Below are 15,564 nucleotides of genomic sequence, written 5' to 3'. Positions count from 1 at the left end.
CTTCAAAATCTTCGGGCCCAAGTTCTTAACTGGGAATGATGCAGGGATGCCTTTTCATCAGAAAACTCCTTGCTGTAATGAAAGTGCCAAGTAAGCAGATCTTCCGACGCCTCCCACAGAGGCTCACAGCACGTCCTCCTCTCGTGGTGGGCTCCCATCCTCCCCGATGGCACAACGCAAATGGTGCTATGACCTGATTCCTTTCAGCATTTTGCTGAGGAGACGCAGTGGGGAGAAGTTTCTGTTTTATTTTAATCACTGCTCTTATGCCTTCTCTCTCTAGCTGGGAAGTTGCTGGCTTTCTAAACTATCCAACTCTACGCAGCAATTTCCCGAGCAATTAGCTCTGGTAGCAAATGTCTTACTTGTTTTCCTGGGGTCAAGTCAGAACAGGCATTTAAAGCACTTGCCAAGTAATTTTAGTGGCACCAGATACAAAGCTCGTCCCCAGTCTGCAGACACCGGGCTAAAGGCTGCTCGTGGCCACCGTGCATCTTCACCTTTGGCCACAGGACACCCATGCTGCTATTACGTAGGCTGCCTGAGGCTTGGTGGACCTAATTCTCACACCACTGTTGCTCTTGGAGGCATCAGCAGCAGAAAAGCAGAAAGCAGTTCATCTTGGAGCGCGCCGAAACGCGCCTTTCCCAAACTGCACCCTGGGGCAGAGCCACTCGTCTGCAGCCCCAGGTCCCTGGTCAGAGCCATCCTTCTGCAGCAGCACGGGTGGGTTTGTGGACTGTTTTGTTCATACGAGAAACATGTGAAATGCTGAAAATCAATTAATAGGATCAATCAATCCCCTTGAGCAGGTCCTTCACTCATCCTTGACTAGGTACTTCATTAATTAGAGAGGGGTGAGTCAATGGCAGCCACCTCCTCTTCTTTCTGAAACCATTTCTTACCAAAGAGCTGTTTGAAATGGGTTTTTTCTTTATGTAGTTGTATAAACCTACAGGACAAATCCTTCTAGCATATTCAAAGGCATTAGCAGGGAACTTAACACCAATATGTTTGCTTTCCCCTTATCTGTGTGTTTCCGATTCCTTTACATTGCTAATATGCTTTTAATTTATTTCCCTTGCTTTGTTTGGCTGCGGCTCATCCTTTTGTTCTCTGACAATAACGCCAGTTCAAAATCCAAACGCCTGCCTTGGCCTCAGCGAGGTATTGATGTTTTCCTTACCTCTTCAATTATTAACCACGTTGCTGTTGCACTGAATCAAGGTCTCGGACCTTTCAAGCAATGCCCTGACAAGAGCCATCTGCTTAATTCTAGCCTGAAACCAGCTCGAGTTGAGATTGGCAGTACCACCCATTCATGCACGAAAGCTGAAGCGTCTGCAGGCTGGAAAAAGCTTTATTACTGTATATCAGCCTCCAAGCTCCATTCGAGCACCAAAGCTCACACATTTTATGATACTGCATATTGTCTCTACTAAAATCTCATTATATCTTTGTAGTTACCTCATCCCACTGCGGAATAATATGTGGTGTTAATGACGCAGCAATGGTAATAAAGTGTCCCTATGATGATTTAAAGCAAAAACCGTTCTCCCCCCGAAAAAGCCTTATAACTAGCACTTACTTTTATGATGGACTGCTCATTCACTTATTAAACATTTATTGTTTCCTCAATAAAAGTAATCTTAGATGTATTCAATTATTAATATAAATAAGGCACAAAATGTGAAACAGCAGCAATCTCATTTTCTTTTTTGCATTAATCTTCTTTCTTATTCAACCATCACAAGAGAGGAGGGAAAAAAAAACATTCAGACTTACTGAAAAACAAACACAGTTGGCATGAGAAAAGCAAAATTCTTATCTATATCTTTGTCAGGAAAAAAAATAAATTAAAACTTGGAATTGTTAGTATTGTTAGTTTGGTGCCCCTACCCTGAAAATAACTCCTGAAAATTGAGATTGCCACAACTGTTCAGCAAGGACTGCATTGGGGGAATGCAAAATGGGACTGAGATCACTCTGTATTGTATCTGTATAAATACAAACACACACACACATATATATTTTTATATATGTATATACACCCCCCCCCCCATACACACATGTTCATATTTGGATGTTAACATAACATTAGCTTTAGGTTATTATTTCTTACACAGAACTCAGATCTTTAAAAACTAGTTCTTCTATAAATCCCTTTGGATCAACATTTATGGGATCATAGCAAGAGTTTGGGGGTTCGTACCTATCAAGTAGGCACAGATTAGCGCATCTCCAGGCACCAGCTGAGGGCAGCATCTGCGGTGCTCATGGGCACTTCGGGTTGGTTTGGCCCATGGTGATTAGGAAGGAGTTAAGTTGCCATTGCCAGTCGACTGGTGTATTTGAAATAGGTTTACAGACAGTCGCTCCTGTGAAAGTCTGTTTTTTGTTATAAGCGTTTTCACTCCATGTTATTGGTGACACTCTCGAAAGCGATAGCTACATGCTCCCGGTGCAACATGAACTGAATGCAAGTTATAAGCTCTGAGTCTCACACTAGGCAATTTTTCAAGTTTTATTTGAATCTTTTCAGGCTCCTTGCCTAGATTTAGTTGTGTTTTGGTAGTTTGGAGTGATCTTTTACTCCAAAAATGGCTAGGATAAAGTTGTTTTACATTTAAGTAGAAAAAGTTATTTGTTCGTGATTTGCCCTCTCCATTCTTCCTCCCATTTCGCAGATGTATCTTATAGAGGAAGATGCTTGGAGGATAGGAAGGGAAGAATGTTTTCCAGCTCCAATATTTCTGAAGTACTCAAACTGAGAAGAAACTGTGCATTATGAGAAGTAAAGAGTGAGAGGTCATGGACTGTTCATTCTAGTCACCTTAATGCCAGACTATGCTGGCAGCATATGCAAACCTCCAAATTGAAGGAAAAACTGTCCTTTAGCTGGCAACTGAAACAAGCAAACAGGTAAACATAGAAACCCAGTGACTTGCACTGCTCTAGAAATCTTGTAGATCTATCATCACTTGTTTATGAGGTAAAAAAAAATATTATGAAACAAGTATGCAGATGATTAAACTTCTGAACAAGAGGGCAGAGAAAAGAGTAGATCATCTGAAACGAGGAGGCATCAAAATCTGAAGAAAAATTTGTAAGCTGGTTCAAGATTTCACTGTTATTTTGAAATTTGAAACCGCAACTATGTTTCTGAAGTTTTTGCTTGTGTGATTCTATTCTACAGCAGTTAGAAAATAGCTTTAAAAAATAGGGGACTTGTGAAAACTCTCTTTTTTTTTTCCTGCTTGTTTTAGCTGCTAATCATCAAATTTTGATGTTGAAGCAATGTTCGCGGCCATACTTATGTAGCACCTGCACAAAGAGCCACAACTAGCATTTTATTTCACTAGCGTTACATTAATTATGGAGTAAAGTCTTCTGTCTTACTTCCAAATTAGGTATCAGTTCATCAGGGTTTAGCCATTTATTTAGTTTTACACATTGTGGATAAGCCCATAAGTCAATGGAAATACATGAAATACCAACATACTGTTTTGGATGAACGTGGGCCTTATCTACTGTTGTAGACCAAAATACAAATAAAGTGAACTCTTCATAAAAACTCTGAAACATCGTTCTGAGATAAAACCTGGCAATTTTGCTTATCACAACTAAAAAAAATTAGTTGATAAATACATAATAAAAATAGTCCTGCATGTAGGGCAGAGAAAAAGGGGCAGCCCCTGAACCCAGGAGAGCATCAACATTCAAAAAGGGTAATTCCAAAATTACCCAAACCACTAAAATTGTGCCCCTATGTGCTCATGCTCTATTAACGGTCAAATGATTAGAAGCACCCAGTCGTGAAAATTATACTACTAAGGATTCTCTTATAGCCTGCAGTCATTTACTCATTGCCAGTAGCACGTACAGTGTATATGGCTGATTATTATCATTCTTATTTTGCTGCTTTTTTATCAGCGTTTGCGTATCATGATATCACCTCAGTTGACAAGTGCATATGTGGGTAGACACACAAAAAAGGGAAAAAGAAAACAGCTAAAGAAATGGAAAAGATAAAAATCTGTTGAAGTCAAATTGTGTTTTTATATTAGAATCGCCTTAATCAGGTGCATCATCTCTGACTGCTGGAGGAGGAAAAAATCTGCTGGAATGAAGAATGCAACTTTAGCTATGCACGCTTGTTTTTTTCAGAATTTAGAAAAAGAAAATCAGATATTACTGGTAGCTGTTTTGGAAGGGGAAAATATAGTGTACAACACAACTTGTGAATTGTTGCATTGTATGCAAAGGTTCCGTATTCCCAATGAATGGTTTTAGTGTCATGAAGAATACATCTAACCATGCTAGTAAGCGAAAGAATATCCCAAATTTCAAAATAATGTGTTTAAACGCAGAGATGGGCAAAAAGAAGCAGATCATTTAAAAAGGAAAGTAAGTGATTCAAATATGAACAGCAATATTTTTAACAGTTTAAAACGATTATCAATGAACTGATTTTTTTTTTGGCTTCAGAGATATTGGACTTGGAGGATACAATCCAATTGGGAATCACAATGCATTTTGCCCGTGAAATCTGGAGTCACTTCTGAGATTATCTGTTGCTTGAAATAACAGAAGAATGTGCACAGAGAGATGGGCAATTCTCATCTCAAGAGAATTTATTATCCAAAGAGGAGGGAATATTTTGCATTAACCAAGAAGTATTGTTCGTTTTGAGTATTCGAGTATTGTTCTTGTTGTATAGGCTCCATACAAGATACACGTTATCTTTATCACCTGAATTTCAGTTTGCAATAGATAGTTAATTAAAATACCAATGGAGGGTTGTCTTTTTTTTTTGTGGGTTTTTTTTTTTCATCATCAATCATGGCCTTGGATTTGAGTATGTTTTGAAGTGGTGGTCAAATTCTTATAAAAGGAAAATCTATATCAGACTGTCAGGATCAATTGGATTACCCTCTCATCAAACGTGTTAGGACACTCAACAAGTCTGAAGGCACAGCACATACTGAGTGGCTTTGAATGGAATATTCTCTGGGGAGCCTATGCTCCACAGGGAGCAATATTTTGGCTGTGAAAAAAATTCATAAAGCTTTTCTTTAGTCTTCTTATGCCAGAATGTGCTCGTTTCCTTTCTTTGCATGAGTCACGTATTTGTGAAGCTGTTTATAACAGCTGATGGCTGGATCATGCTGAGTTATGAAATGATTAAAGCAGCCTTGATTCTTTGGACGATCATCAACTTCAGCAAAAAACCACGCAACTCATAGAGCTTGCATTAAATTTCAGCTAAAACATAAAAAGAGAAGATATTGGAATCAGTATTTTTAAGTATTCTTTGGAATAAAATACTGATCTATTGAAATGAAATAGCAGGACCATTTGAACATGATGTGGACCTGTGTGTTCTCGGCAACATCATCATCACGTCTTTCAAATCATATGCACAAGGCTTGAGAGACCAGTTCAGTGTAACTGAATTCAAGGCAAAGCCTACAGACTGAAGAGGCTGATAACAGACACAGCAATAGATGTGTGAAACTACGGAGTTTTGTCTAATGACTTTTTGAGGAATTGCTGGTGAAGCTGTTCTTCAAGGATGGCAGAGGACTGAAGGCAAAATATACGTGCCCATTATTGACTGACTGGCTGACAGCTCAGCGCAAAGAAGCAAAGCACATTAAAACAGCTACAAAACTGCGCGGTCCATGTGTTAGGAAAATATCAGAGGAGTGTGAGACGTTTCTTTATCATAGCTGAGGAAAAATGTGTCTTGTTTCTCAGTGTAATTAGTTCAACACATTATGTCTTAGTAACAAAATGTCCAAGTCTAGTCTTCGTTTAGACAGAAAACAGACAAGCTGGAGTCCACTTTCCTAAGTACCAATATTGTTTTACAGATTTCCTTGTCTATGACTGCAGTAACAAACAGTTTTGAAGTAAAAACTGATTTGAAATGAGCAGCGCAGACTTACACTATCAGTTGATGTTAAATTCCCACTGAAAAGTATTGAATCCTGTTTTTAAAGAAAACTACATTTTTTTTCAGTTCCTTTGTGATCTCCTTGACAAAAAATCTCAGAAATAATCTTCTGAATTTTCCTCTCTATATTCTATTCTTCAAATATAAAAAAAATTTCTCACCTGTCAAATAAAGAGGTATGTTACTATGATATGCTAAACAGACACTAAAGCCACTCATCTACGTTTATAGTAACTTGAGGACCAGAGAAGTGTCCTAACAGTGTGTGTTGCTGACTCAACGGGAAGATATGGTCAGTACATCCATCAGGAGGGAGCGTGGAGACTGATGTCCTAGCTTAATTAAAAACCAAGCAAATACTTTGGTCAGGGCTGGGGGTAAGGACTGAATAGGAAGGAACCCAGGGAAGAATTGGGCAGAGAAGGTGAGATGTATGAATGATTTCATTTTGTTTCTACCTAAAATACGTGTGCTACTGCACAATAAATTTTTCGGCAAATACAGATTTTATTGACTTTTACTTTTACCAGGGCCAGAGGAAAAGATGAAGGTAACGTATGATACATCTCTTTTCTGTGGAAATAACAGCTGAAAATTTGGGGAACGGTTTGTACCCAGAAATCTTCTCAAGGACACCCACAAGGCAGGAGAAAACTGTTCCCTGTCTGCCCAGCCTGGGTGAAGAGTTCAAGGGGTAGGTGTGAAGAAGAATTGCAGCCGCTAGCATTCAGCCAGGCCATGCTGTCCTCTCCGTTCGGAGGTCAGTGGGAAGCGAGCACAGAGTCTGCAACACATGCTTTGATTCACGTTTCTGGGTCTTTGTTCCCACCAGAAGTCTCCTCACCTGCTTAGTCACCCCATTTTCATTACTAAGGAAAAAAGTTTTACAGTGAACATCAGTGCAGAGACAGGGCCTGGGAAATCTTCTTTGTCCTGCTGTCAGATGCCAACAGCCAAGAAACTTAATTTATTTGATTTTGAGTTTAATTCTGAGAGCAAGAAAAGTTAAACAAACAAACAAACAAACCAACCCACACACACTTAATGTTTTTGCTGATATAAATTCTGATCCAGAGCTGCACCATTATTTTTTTAATTTGTGCAAGGCAATCTGCTATTTTTGATCGTTTCAGTGGAAGGACTCGGGAAGATGGCAGACCAGACATCCATCTAGACTACAGTTAATATAAAATAATGGATGCCTCAGCTGATTTGTGGCTGGTAAGAGTATGAGCACTGGGAAGAAAGATGTTCTGCTTGCTCATTGTATAAAATATTGACTTTTTTTTTACACATAAAACAGTTTCTAAAGGTATCAGCTGAGAAAGGACTAGCACACAGGACATCAGCTTAATCCTGGTTTGTTCTTGATTATTCAGTTTGCAGTTGTGGGTAGGAATCCCAACACAAAACATCAGGACATGCGTGCTGAAGGTACCTTAGAAGGGTATCTGGTCCATCGCTCTCTATCCCTTGTACCTCCAGCAGAATGAGTTCCACCTGTGTCCTTCCTTACAGATATATGTTGGATATTTTTCCTGGTAATCGATGATGGAAGTTCTACCACCTCCCCAGGTAATTTTATAAGAATAATTTCCATCCTACCACTAGACTGCTTTTCTAATGTTTAGAAATACACGAAGTTCGTCTAGCTGAAAAAGTGGTTAATGAAAAGGGTAAATCCCCTTTCTCTAAGGATTTAAGCAGTATATTACTCCAGGATGGGATTTCCGTCCTAAGGTTTGATTTTAAGAATAACAGCTATTTTTACATGAAATTCAGCACTAAATAAACCATGCAGCTAATATACTCAGAGCATCAACCTTAGCCCAAATATTGCCTTTAACCCCTGCTCGGCTCTTTCCTGGAGGTCACTGGTGGGTGACTGGTCTCCATCCCTCAGATGAAGTCCCTGGACAGGGATGTTAGTTTGTCCCTAAGGCTCAGGCCCATGAATTGATCTTCAGGATCTTTCTCTCCTTCTCCAGGATAGAGCCTCTAGACCCGCAGGGAACACTCATAAGGTACTTCACAAACATCTTCATTTCAAGTGTATCAGGCATCCTTGTTGTCAGGGATGCTGATGAAGTTTTGCTGGTTTAATCAGCTGAGGATCTGGCACGGATCCTGTAAGATTTGGAACCAAGTCACTTTTTTTTGCCTGGCTTTGGGTTTACAGCACACTGGTGGCTCTTCTTGTAACTGTCCTTCCCTGACTGCCGGCAGCCCAATGCAACAGATCTGAATGTGATCACATTGAATGATTTCAGCCATGCAACATGACTTACTGCTCTAATTCTCCCACAGGCTGGAGATTTTCTGTTCTTTTTGGAAAAAGAAGAATCCCATTTTTTTTCTAACAAGAAAGTGTAAGAAGCTGTAGTTCTAGCTGAAAACCTATAGGAACTACCAGTGAGAGTTTGCACTGTACAAAGCAAATGCAAAACTCCATCAGGAGAATTTGTAGCTCCGAAGACTTGGTATTTTTCTATCACACAACATACTCTGAGAGATACTCTCCAGCTGACCCATCCCTTGGAATTGTAATCATGATCACACAAGAGTGCACTGATGTATCTTCATTGTCATCCCTGTGGCTCCTGGTGTCTGTGACTCCTCACACAAATTGGCATCCATAGCTTTACTTATTGCAAGGAACATAAATGGATGGTTTCCACTAGAAGCAGTATAGTAGAATAACCATCTCTCTAAAGGCTGGCTTCTCACAACCCTGAGAGATGAGGCACCAGGACTGCAAAACACCTGGGAGTCCTGGTCACTCACAGTGCACTATAAATAAACTACCTACGTACATATCATCGATGATTAGTAACTCTGATTATTTAAGGATTTTTTTGGTGGTAATATCTATATCCCATTGCATGCCTTTTTTCAGCTATGAAGGGTTTTTGGTGAAGAACAAGCTATTATGGACACTAAAACTATATGTTAGGTAGGCAAAGCCAACCCTTCCAACCAACATTTCTATGATAAATAGGTTTTTTTAGCCCTTTTCTCTCTGCACATGTCTCTGGACACATGAACACGAAAAAGTAAAATGCTTGTGCCACTTGCTAACCCAAGAGGCAGGCTATCTGCAAGAGGGAGATGCACAGAGTAGCCAATGCAGTTACCCACAGAGCAGCCAGACCCCAAATTTGAGCCCTGCGCTGGTGCTCCTGGGAGCTGCTCTGTCCTGGGCCATCAGTCCCAGGCACATCCATGGCACGTGGCTGCTCTCCAGGGCACAGTTAAGCTTTTCAATGTGGCCTTTGGCTTTGGACCCATTCATGAAATTTTTTACAATGAGGGTGATAAGACACTGGCACAAGTTGCCCAAAGAGGTGGTAGATGCCCCATCCGTGGGAACATTCAAGGTTAGGTTGGACGGGGCTCTGAGCAACCTGGTCTAGTTGAAGATGTCCCTGCTCACTGCAGGGGAGTTGGACTAGATGGTCTTTGAAGGTCCCTTTCAACCCAAACCATTCTTTGATTTTATGACTCTATAGCAAAAAATGATCTCATTTTTATTATAGTGAATCAGTAATATGGAATAACTATAAAAAAGACACTCCTGGTGGGCAGCTTTTCCTTGGTAAACAACAGTATCAAACTTCCCAAGAACTTCCCCAGCTCATTATCTGATCTCTTACTGCAATGATTCCAGCAGCTGTCAAAATCAAACATAAAGGAGCTTTAAACCACCTTTTTAAAGACTGAAAAGCATTTTCATAGATTTAAGAGTCCTTCAAACCCAATTATCGAATCAAAATGCAGTTGCAGCCACTCTGTCTAACATCTCTTCAGAAGTATAAAAACACCCATGTATAACTAATCACTCATCAGCTTGCATAGTAAATGCTTTCCCAGCGTGCGCTTTATGACAGCATGTACGAATTAAAAGTGAAATGCGGTTCTTAGCATTCACCTATAGCCACAAAGAAGGCTATAATGTTCCCCCAGCTGCAAAAACACGAGCCCAGATCCCACAAGCCATGCGGGAAGCTCTCAGCAGATGAAGCCAAGTGGAAGCTTTTCAACATGCCCACTGGCTAAGACCATCACAGGTGTAGAGAGAGAGATATATATGAATGTATATGTATATAAATAGGTGTATGTATATGTATATTTATGCATGTATGTGTGTATATCTATATAAATCAGTGGGTAGCTGGGTAACACTATGATGTGATTAGCAACCATGCCAGTACATATTAAGAAAGCTGATGGTTTTTCAAAGCAAGATTCCCAGCCTGGAGAGCCCAGACATGTCCCACCTCTCAGACTTGGAAACCTGGTTTAAAAGCTTGAATAAGCTGCAACTAATATCAGTTTTTAATAGCTAGCTTCCCTGCTGTCAGTACAGCTCCGTGGATTTACACTGGCTGATGTTGCTGTCCCCTAAATGCTTACTCTAGGGAAAAGCCTTAGCATATTTCACAGGTTTATTACTGTCATATATTACTACAAGCAGATTCACAGCTGGTGTGACTTCTTGTGGCTCTGTGAAGTCAACATCCAAGTCTTTTCATAATGCGTATACACGGCATTACACACCACCTCTGTCCTCATGTATACATATTTATATATAGCACATAGGAATAATGATTCAAGCACCAAATCCTCAGCTAATATCACTTGGGGTACTTCTCTTAATCCGTATAATTAAATATATCTCACCCTACTGCCGTTTTCCTTGTGTTTATATATTAGAGTTGATGGAAGTAAAAATATTGCAGCACGTAAAGGGCCAGATGCCTGAAATACAAAGTGTTAGTGGTCCTGAAAGTATACTATGGCATCATTCCCTAAATTATAAAATAATTTGATTAATTTCTCAACAGGATTTTTGGGTTATTTACTTATTTTTGTTACTACATTTGGGTCTGTCCTCCAACCTCATATTAAAATAAAAAAGCAATGTCTTATCTTATTCCTGCTTTTAATTACTTGTGCCTGCACATAATGATTTAGGCTCCCACATATATTTCTGGGCAGCATCATTATCTATTTCATTTCCTTTCTTCACTTCACCTCACTCTTAAGTTTGTTGCTGTTTTGCATTTTTTGTGCCTTTTTCTTTTTCCCCAGAAGTCAGCAAAACATTTCCTGTAGAATCTTTTCTATTCCTGGACCACCATCACGGCAAGAAAATAAAATTCTGATTAAAAACTATGCAACTTACTTTTGCTTACTGACATAGTCTACTTGAAAATCAATAAGAATTAAATTCTGCACATAAAAATATTATTAGAGTTTTATAGGGTTTCTTTAAGGCCACATGTAATTAATAATGCTAGACTGCTTTTTTGGTTTTTTTGGCCATGCCATAAAAATAAAAGGAAAAAAAAAGTTTAATGAAGTAATTATTAGAAGAGCAAACAGTATCAGAAGGGACATTTGTTTTGCAGTATAAGGTATTTTTGCCCAAGGAAAGAAATAACATAAGGTTAATTGAGGAGGGAAAAAGAGCTGCTGGGCAATACACGGGCCTGGAAAGGTGAGGAAGAAAGAAACCAGAGTAAGAAGTGATTTAATTCAGTGCAAAGGACTGCATGCAAAATAGGTATAAGCAGTTGGGTACCAAACACGATCCACATGTTCAGAAATTACGCTGAGAGGGGCTGCAATAAGGACAAAGTCAGAGCAAGTGAACAAGAGACTTATTTGGAAACCAATGTTTTTTTGTTTGGGGAGTCACACTTCCCTGGAATGTTTTGCTATTTTTTTAAAATAGCAATATTTCTAAAATTGTCTGGAAAAATATGACAGATCACGCTTAGGGCCGGGAGGGCATTTGCCATCACAGCAGAGACGAGGAGAGAGAAACCAAAGGGAGGGCCAGGACACAGGATGTTCATCATTGGCACGGAGGCACCGGGGGAGAGTCTGCCTCTTCCCTTTGGGGACAGACTGACCTGCAGAAAAAAAGGAAGAACAGAAAGAAAAAGAATTGTCACTTTCTCCATAAAACACTGCTTTTAAGGTCTCTGAATCAATTAATATCCTTTGGAAATATGGAGGATTTGGATCAATTCCTTAGGCTTTGCTTGATTTTCCTCTCGTTAACACCGGCCCTGCCCTGGTCTGGCTCCAGTGACTTTGGCAGAAATACTGCTGATCTTCATAAAAGTCAGGGCCTGTATGTACACGCACGGATTTCCTCCCAGGAAAGAGTTCTTTAGTCAACATGTTACAAAGGCCAGAAATTGAAAATCAAATTGCTTTCTGCTCCAGGTAGTGCAGTAGCTGATACTGGGTTTACAGTTTCAAAATGCCTGAAAGATTAAAACCATTGCTCTGTGCACTTCCTCCAAGTGATATTGGTTGAACCAAGACCGGACCTCATACCAGGCTGTTACTAACGTTGGGTGGACAGCTCTTTGTCTAAGGGACAACAATAGAGGAAAGTGGGTTTGGTTTTTTTGGTTTTTTTTTTTTGGTTTGTGTTTTTTTTTTTAATGAAATAAAGGTTTGCAGAGAAATGATTGAGAGAAATTGCATCTGATTCCCACCCCCCATTCTGTTTTAGGCTAGGTGGTGAAATCTAATACCTTTGATTGATGACACCAATAGCAACCATCCCATTAGGACAGCATCTCACCCCGTGGTCCCTTCATCCAGAGGGATGGTGTACACGGGCATGTTTGGACCTCACAGCCTTAGGTGTTTGGTAAATAATTTGCTAACTTGCTAGGTGACTAATGTTTCAGCTACTTTTACTTTGAGCTTGTGTTTGAATATGTCTTTACCCATCATATACTGATGCAATAGCGTGGTAGACAGGCTCCTGACATTTGTGCAAACCGCTCCAAGCCTCAATATAATAGGAAAGACTAATTTTGGTTTTTCAGATACCTTACTTTAGAGCACAACAAGCATGATTGCGACACATCAGTTACAATCTCATCCCATCGGTTTCAGGGCCCATAACACGTCGTCTGAGAAGGATGAGGCAGGGTATATTGGCCTTGGCAGGGTTTTCCTTTAATGTGCTGTTGCTCCAGGATCCAAGCAAGCTCCTGGAGAGCTGAGTGTGCTGTTGTGGCATCCTCTCTATTGAATACCTGCAAGTACACCAGGCAGGGACTGGGTTTTTATGCGTGAGATTCTTGTAACTACAGGTCCATTAGAATTTGACAATTTAATGAATGGGAAAGCCATTTTTCATTAGAAATATCTGAATGAAAAATACCTAGTCATTATCTTTGTAATGAAGCTAAATCAATGAGTGGCTTTTCAATCCTAATGTTAATGGGAAACCCAATACCTTGCCTGAACATTATATAAGGTGAATACTTTGCTAGAACAACTCTAGTATTTGGCTGTAAGCTGAAACTAAGGGGAGGTGAAAATGAGTAGATAGGTGGAAAGTTGCCTAAGAGGAATGTAAATTTGTTGTTCTCATCTAGAATTTTAAAGAATGTTTGTACATGTAAACTAATATTAAATGACACATCAGTCATTCGTGCTCTAAACTAATGTATTTAATGTATCTTCTGCTTCCAGATCTTTTTTAAAAACCTCTCATGGTAAAAGTAATAAGTCCCAGAAGTCAATGATAAACTGACGAAGACAGAAGATAATCAGTCACAACTTGAAGGTATCCCATGTACTACCAGTATTAGACCTCTTTGCCTCAGGAAAGCTATCAACGCTGCTGTACTTGAATCTATACAAATACCAACTACCGCCAGTATATGTCTTGAGGAAATTACAGTCTATGCAGACAAAGCACTAAAGAAGAAAGCAAGCTGTGGAAAAACAGAGACGCAGAGTGGTCGTTGGAAAACCAAGCAGAGACAGAGGTATGGTTTTGCTTTGCTTTGTCTTAAGACAGGAGAAAGGAAATCTTGTTTGTATTGCCAGAGGAGACCTTGGAGTTGTACGAGAGGGGATGGGAGGGCAATGCAGTGAGGGGAGGAAGAGAATAGGAAAATGCGCACGAAAGAATGAGAAGCATTTGAAAAGCAGTGACTGAAGAAAAGAAAACAAAAGGTGAACCTGAATCTTCCTTTTGTCATTTTTTCTCTTAGAAGAAACCAGCAAAATCCTGCACTGAGAAGCAGAGAGAGAAGGCTCCAAGGAGAAAGTCACACGTGGCAAAAAAGTAGCAAGGATAATGGCCGTCACACCAGCCTGGGCAAGGCTGGAGTAGTTTAGCCCACAGGAAGGCAGAACGGGAGGGAATAAATGCCTTAGGGAAGAATCGAGCCTGGCCACCCCCAGTGGCTCTGCCAACACAGGTCAAGACTGAGGGGAAGGCAAGCTGCTAGAGATATGGTGTCCATCCAGTCGTATCGCTGTTTCTATGGCAAACAGTCCCCCAGGCTGCCTGTTCTCTGAAAGTCCGTTTTCTTCCTAGAGTATCAGAGCCGGCTCAGATTGGCAAACATAAACCCGGCGTGGCCCACAGTTCGCTCACCTGTACATCATGTTTCACTGGCTTGTGTGCTACAGGAAAAAAATCCTTTTGGCACATTGCTGCAATGCATGGCTTTTATAGCTATCGGATGACTCAACTTCCATTCAGCTGTAACTGATCACGGAGTACTTGAATGCGGCGCCTGTCATCAGCTGTGAGTGCATGTGTGTTCTCCATTCATGGGGAAAACAGCATGGCCTTCTTGTCTTTGCACTAAGAGAATATTTTAAATATTCTGAAATCCAGGGATATAAACTTGGCATCACTCAGCTGTTAAAACCTGCTATTTTAAAAAGTGTATGTAGATATAAAAGATAGTTCTCACATGGGTTTTCAATTGCCCACCTACTATAAAGCCACTTGTGAAGAAAAGAGAGGGAGTACTTAGTACTTCTGGAAAAAATCCACGGTCCTTTTAATCATGATGATTGTCACTGCTTGCTTACATCAAACTGACACCAAAAGATTGCAGCCCTGTTGGATAGCTGCTGTGCATAAGAACAACGCTTCTCGAGGCAAAGATCTTATATTCCAGCCGCAGCGCTGCTCCGTGGTGTAATTACACAGCGGTGCCTTGTGGTCGAGGACTCCCTCTTCGGATCAGCTGAGACTTAGACAAAGCAAAGCTCTCTGCGGGGGTGAAAGCACAGGATGCAGGCATCAAGGAGGGATTTCTGACAAAGTATGCTTCTGTGAATGCAAAGAGCAGAGAAGGGCTGGGCAGAGCTGGGAAGGTTCCTAAAGAAGTCAGTGTTCAGGAGAGCCTGAATGGAAATCTCCCAGTCTCTGGGAGAATGAGGATGAAGGGGAGGGAGGAGAAGTAACCTAATCACAAGGTTAAGCCCCATGGAAGTTGTGAGATATTTCAATAACAAGTGATAATAACAGGCTGCTCAGGGTTGAGTCACCATCCCTGGAGGTATTTAAAAGACATGTAAATGTGGCATTTGGGGACTTGGTTTAGTAGTGGACTTGGTTAACAGTTGGACTCGATGGTATTAATGGTCTTTTCTAACACAAATGATTGTATGATTCTATAATTCTATATTCACAGACATAAAGTATCCCTTGGTGAGGATGTGGGCTCCGAATAGCTAAGCAATAGCCTTCTGGGTTCTGTGCCTAATAGAAGTGTTTTAATGAAGTAATGGGAAGAGACAGTTGAGAAGAGAATATGTAT

Source organism: Calonectris borealis, chromosome 5, assembly GCF_964195595.1.
Source record: "Calonectris borealis chromosome 5, bCalBor7.hap1.2, whole genome shotgun sequence".
Lineage (NCBI taxonomy): Eukaryota > Metazoa > Chordata > Aves > Procellariiformes > Procellariidae > Calonectris > Calonectris borealis.
Note: the sequence above shows the minus strand (reverse complement) of the source record.